The sequence below is a fragment of the Lipotes vexillifer genome, unplaced genomic scaffold (genome assembly GCF_000442215.2).
Source record: "Lipotes vexillifer unplaced genomic scaffold, Lipotes_vexillifer_v1.1 scaffold1063, whole genome shotgun sequence".
NCBI lineage: Eukaryota > Metazoa > Chordata > Mammalia > Artiodactyla > Lipotidae > Lipotes > Lipotes vexillifer.
Genome location: NW_006799734.1, coordinates 756,441 through 762,875, shown reverse-complemented (window position 1 = coordinate 762,875; position 6,435 = coordinate 756,441).

Here is a 6,435-nt window from a genome sequence, read left to right as displayed (position 1 = left end):
GCGGAGCCGAGGGCCGGCTGGCGGGCGGCGGCCGCGGTGGAGCCGCTTCCAGTCCGAACGGACGTGCTCCAGGCGCCCTCTATGGGCCGCAAGCGGAATAGGGCCCCTGGTGGAGGCGTCAATCTCGCTCCTGGGGTAGGGCCCCAAATCTGGGGGTCCTTGGCTTTGGGGGTGCTGTGGACGCGAGCCTCGAATTATGTTGGAGGGGCTTTCTCTGTGTTCTAGAGTGCCACCCACTTGTTTGAAATTGGGGGTGTGTGTTGCTGGGCTTACTACGTAGGCTGCTGGCATTTGGGGGGAGGGGCTAGGACCAGGCTCCACTCCGGGTGTTCGCGTTGTCCCCAGGGCCCCTTGCCGATTCAGAGAGGAGCTCCTGGCCTGTCCTCGATGCTAGGACTGCAGGGGACAGTGCAGCCCTCAGCTTCCCATTCCAGAGCTCTGGAACAGAACCTTGGGTCCCACCCTGACCTCTGGGACCTGACGACTCCTGTGTTCTTGGGAGAGTGCGCGCCGCCAGATCTTAGAGGAGCAGGTGCTCTGCTCCTCTGATGAGGAAGTGCGTTCTTGGCCCACAGACAAGCTATTCCGGCGGCCAAAACGTGCGGGGAAACCCCTTCTGAGCTACTGCAGGAAGCAGCAGGTGGGCTTCAGGTGGGCTATGGAGTCCTCTGCCCCTGGCCCAGTTCCACTGTCTTTACCCCTAAACCCCAGAATCAAATAGGATGGTCCATGCAGGTGTTTCTGCTTTCAACCCATATTTCCATTCTTTCTTTCTATCCAATACATTTGGGACCCCTGGATGTTGCCGCCCAGGTGGCTGAGCCACCAGGGGGGGTCTGAGGCCTCAGAACCCTGTGGCCTAGAAGTCGTGAAGGGTCCGTGCCCCCCTCCTGGGGACCAAAGCTTCACTGCAAAGAAATCAGACTGCCAGCCTCAGAATTATTTTCCTCCATTGAAGAGCTAGACATGAATTTTTAATTGAGCCTTGAAAAGCATTTGTGTCCTTTGTGTGCTATTTGTTTACATCTCTCCCAACCATTGCAGCCACCTAAGGGTGTGCATGCCTAGGGGTGTGTGGTACCCCACGGGGAGGTCCTGCTGAGCCCAGTGTTTCAGCACCTGAAATATCTGGGAGTGGACATAGAAACTCCCTTTTCCTTAAAGCCAAAGTGGATGTTTTCCTGGAGCTTCCTGTGTGAACAGAGGTGCTCCCTCCCACCTTCCCCTACCCGTACCCAGCACAATTTCAGAGGGTGGCAGTAGCCCTGTGAGGAGGAGACTATACCTGAACATGGGTAAGGGTGAGGGATGCCCACTGGATTAATGCTGGCAACTTGGCCTCCCTCCTCCTCAGGGACCAGGTTCCCATAGAAAGGGCACCCCGTGTCCGGGACAGCAGACTTCTGTCTTTATTAGGTCTTATTTTTGGGGAGAGGGTAAAGAGGAAGCCCGATTTGGAGACCTCCTATCTGCTCCAGCTCAGGCCGGCAGAGGTGACGGGGGGATGGTCCAGGTGTGGTTTTTCTAGACCAGCATCTCCCCTCAGACATTGCTGGTCTGAGGACTTGGGGAGGGGGTGCAGGTCCCATCCCAGTCGGTGACCCACTGCTCTCTGAAATCTCACTGCTCCCACCCTCCTTCCCTCCCTCCCCCGATCAATTATAATCACCAGCACATTTATCTCGCTTGCAATATGGAGAATTCATATTCATATCTCGGTTTTAGTGGCCTGACACTGATTAATGTAATACTCGCCGTGACTCCGAAGGGCTGCCACCCGATGAATCATGCCCTATAAAGTTTCAGTCGTCCTTGTAGATGGGACTGCCAGGGAGCTAGGAAGCCGGAGAAGGAGGGAGAGAGGGGGAAAGGAGAGAGAGAGGTCAGGGTGGGTGCACACCCGTGGTGGTGGTGCCCTAGGCTGAGCGCTGGTCCTCTTCCCTGGAGTGGAGGCCTTGGCAGGGCCCTGGCCCCTCTGCCCGAACCCCTCTCCTAAGCCGAGGACTCTTTCTGGCCCTCCGGCCCTGGGGTTTCCTGATGGTGCCGGCAGGCCCGGGGTTGCCGGGTTGCCGGGTGGCTGAGGCAGGGTCAGGCTGGGGCTGAGGCTGCCCGGGTGGCTGCTCAGGTTTATGGGGAGATTGGAGCCCAGAGCGCTGTCCTGAAAGTGGTGCGGGAAGTGTGCCGGTGGGAATGGGATTTTGCCCCTGGGGCATTCAAGTTGGAGGTCAGAAAGGAGGGAAGTAAGCTAAGCGCAGAGAGGGTTGCTGGTGGGGGGTGGCTTGGCACAGGTTTGGGGTACACAGGCCGTAGGGGCTTGGGAAGCCTGCCCGGCCTCCGGCGGTCTCTGCTCCCGGCGTGGGCTGCACAGGCCGCATTGCAGGGCCCAGCACTGGGGCATGAGTCAGTCAGTCAGGCACTCAGGCCTCCCAGGGCCCGGAGAGAGAGAGGAAGCTTTGGGTACCTGACACTGAGCATGCGCCCTGTGCCCTGTGGTCCCTCGACTTGCCTGGCCCTGGGGAGCTTCCTGTCTCATCTCTCTGGCCTCAACTGGAGGATGCAGCTCCAGGTGGGGGGGTCAACGGGGGAGGGTTGGCTCTGGGGTGGTGAATCCAGGTTTGGGTGGGCCAGGAGGTGGAACAAGGAGGTAGAGGGGTGCACTCTAGGAGTAGTGACAGTGCCCAGCCATCTCAAGGGGTTCCACTGAACTGGCGTGAAGGGAGCAGGGCCCCCAGGAAAGGTTTCCTGAGCTGCACCTGTCCACCCAGGGGCATGGGGTGACTGGTCTTTCCAAGTAAAAAGCTCCGCAGCCATCCCCTCTCAGCTCTGCTGGGGACAGAGAGCCTGCAGGTCTGCCCCAGCACCCCTCTGAGCCAGTGGGCCTAATTATAGCTCCGAGCTGAGAGGCCTCAGAAGGTCATCCCACCGGGCCTGCTGGCTGCTTTTGTGCTCCAGCTACTGCAGCTGGATGCATACCCCTCCCTCCCAGTACAGATGTCTGAAAATGGGCCCTCTTGGGGCAGCACAGGGGGGACGGAGGGGACCTGGTGGCACAGGGACCACAGGGCCTGGGGCCACAGTGCTTTTAGAGGCTCCTGAAAATATTTAATTTCTTTTCAGATGAAAAGTTTCTTTTAGGTGGAGGAAAACGTGTCAATAGACACTATCAATATATCCATTCATCTTTGTATCACGCAGCCTTAACATTTCTTTCTTATCATTTGTTTTCAGTGGATGAGAAGGCCCAGGGCCCATGGAAGTCACCTGGGTGGCACAGGTTGGGGAGGCCCCTGGGGTGGCCGGAAATTCTGGAACTGTCTTCAGTGGGAGGTCAGAGAAGGTGGTGGCCCTGAGCCCAGCAGGGGAGCGGGCAGCGCAGCGGGGGCTCTGGGAGGGCCCTCGGGGTGCTCAGGCCTGGTGGACGCTCTACCCGCCGCCTCCAGCATGCCCCGCCGGCCCGGGCTGGGCGCAAGTAAAGCTCTTCCTGCGGGCCACTGTTCGGTTTCTGCAGACGCTGCCGGTGTCTCTGATCCCCTAATCCATTTACCCAGCGGACTGAGCACTGGCGGAATGCGGGGACACAATGGCCCGGCTGCACCAGGGGGCCGGCGCACCCACCTACTCCCGCCCCACCGTCCCCATTGTCTATCCGCGGTCCGCAGGGTCCCGGGCTCGGCGGCAGAGCGCAGTGGTGGCAATAACTCCGAGACGGTTTACATCCTCGAAACCGAAGGGCATTTTTTTCTTAATTCCTTCTACTTGAAACTGCTCTTTCGAGCGGGGAAGATGCTGTCCGGGTTCCTCTGCGGGGTCGGAGCTCAGGCACTCCGGGGAGGGAGGCCCGGAGGGTGGGGAAGGTCAGGGGGCGACTGCAGACAGAGGGAGCCACGCGGGCTGGTCACTTGCAGTCTCTCCTCCCTGTGTCTTCCCGTTTGCTTGTTTGTCGCTGCTGTAGCTTTGCTTGTTACTGAATTTTAAACGTATGGTTAATTGCCGGGTCCTCGGGTAGCTGCGGCAATGTCTGAAAATATTAAATACATCTGCGAGACGGTGGGAAAGAGAAATTAAAAAGGTGCTGGCTGCAGTGAATGTTAAAAAGATCTCACAATGAAGTGATTAACATTTTTATGAATAAAATTAATCACGCATTAATTCTGCGGCACAGTACATCTGATAGCCAAATGTGGCCCAGGAAGCCCCTTTCTTACACCCAGGAACTTTGAAGGCCTCTTGGGCCCTCAGCAAACATCCAACCATTAGGAATTTCAAAATATTTATGAGAGGATGTGTCAATTTGAGGCATGGACAAGAAAACCTCCAAAAATACCACCACCGCTAGCACAGGTAGGGGAAGATTTAAAAAGCAACCACCACTTTTTTTTTTTTCTTTTAATTTTCTCTCCTTTGGCAAACCCTCAGTCAAAACCAGCCATTTCCGTGCTCGGATATATGCTTCTGGGATTGTGTGGACCTGGATCCAGGAGGGCAGCGGGCGGCAATGGGGGAGGGGGAGGCTGAGTCTGAGAGCCTGGGAGGGGTGCTTTCCCCTGCCCTTGTCCGGGGCCCACGGTTCTGGGGAAGTGGATCGGAGTGGAGGGCGGGCCTCCACATTATTAAAATTTCCAGTCTTGCAGATAATCAACTGTGATTTCTCCTCTACCCGAGTCTCCTTTCCCTCCTTTCTAATCTCTTGCCACTGTGGTTTTGGGATTATTCCAGCAGGCTGTACAAAGGGAAGCAAAGGCATCTGAAGTGTCACTCTACGGCTGTGGCAAAGGAACAGCATTGCCATTTTGTTGATGTTCCCAGCTCATGTGCGCAGCAGAAGGTGGAATCAAAGCAGCGCGTCTCCTCAGTTCTGCACATTATTTTTCCCCACTGTGGCAAATCTCTCCGAGCTCCGTGAACCAAGAAAACCACGGTCCCTGTTTGAGTTGATATATTAATATTTACTGAGGATTTGCAAGGTCGGGGCTAAATGTCAGCAGATTGCTGGGGCAGTCCTGTGGGGAATAATTAACCAAATCTCACAGCAGTTCATCCTCCTAACATCTTTATTAATCTTTTTTTTTTCTCCCTTCCCCTCCTGAAAGAATACATTGAAATATTGCTTTTGCAATCTTAGAGAAGATTCAGAATAAGTAAAGTAAAATACTGTACTGGTGATGTTTGCTTTGGAGGGTCTCTGGATGCTTCCCTGGCAGGTGTTTGAGGGCAGGGGGGCACTGATGGGTGAATTACCGCTGAGCGGCTGTGATTTTCACCTGCCCTTCCAACACATTTATCCTGACCAATTTGCCAGACACAGTCCTACCGCTTCCGTGATTCGATCCGAACCCCAGCTATGCCACGCGGTCCACTCTGCAGAGCGAGGGGGCGGCCGGCCGCTGCTTCTGGGGGTCTGCCTTCTTTAATATGATTATAGGTTACACTTAGAACAAGTTGGACAATTGTCTTTAATAAGCTTCATAATTAGTGTCGGGATGCCTCATTACAAGTCATAGCCTATAGCAGTCCTGGGCCAAACAGCCCTCTGCAATCTGATTTATTTTTTATCAGGCAGCAGGAGCTGTCTGGAGTTTTTGTTTGTATAATGGGGGCCTGCATCAGGCCCCCAGTGTAAAAATACCACCAGGAAATTAATTGCTTCTGTGTGGATTCACCACAGATGTGTCCTGTTGATCAGAATGGTATATTTTTGACTTTGCTGTCCTGCGGTGAGTTGTAAAAAAAATAAAATGAAAGCCAGCAATGCAAACATATTAGCATCAATATAGATTCAGTATGGCATAATTGAAAACATGGGGTTTCAGGGGAAGATGTGCATGGAAAGTTCAAGTTTCTAGTAAGATTGTTTCCTTTCCTGTTCTCTTTCACAGTTTTTTTTTTTTTTTTTTTGATTATATATGAATGGATGTATGTATTGCTCCTAAGTGGAACCATCTCTGGGCAGACATGTGGCTGGAATGTCAGCTGGTTTCTGGCTGAAAGATCTTACAATAACATAAGCCCTAATGGAGTGGCTGATCCCCTGCCCCGAGCCTGACACCAGGGCCCCTGTTTGAGGTCCATGGTTTGACGCTGTTACAACGGTGCCAGGGAGAGCCTGGGCCGCTCATCCTGGCTCTACCCTGAAGGGGTCTCAGGTGGCTCTGGGAGGGTCGGCCTCATGTGTGCTCTGCTTTTGCACGTGTGTGCGCTTCACGTGTGACTAAGCCATGTGGACAAATCTTTCTCATATGCTCTCTGCGCTGCTCCCTGGGCTCAGGTATAAATAAATACTTTTTCATCAGACCACTAGATCCCCCTACATTCTGATGAAGTTGCAAATGAGTCCTCCAACTTAGAACATTTTAAAGATATTTTTATGCTAATTTGTCCCCGAATTAGAATTTGTCACTTGCATGTTTTTTTTTTTTTTTTTTTTTTTTTTTTTTT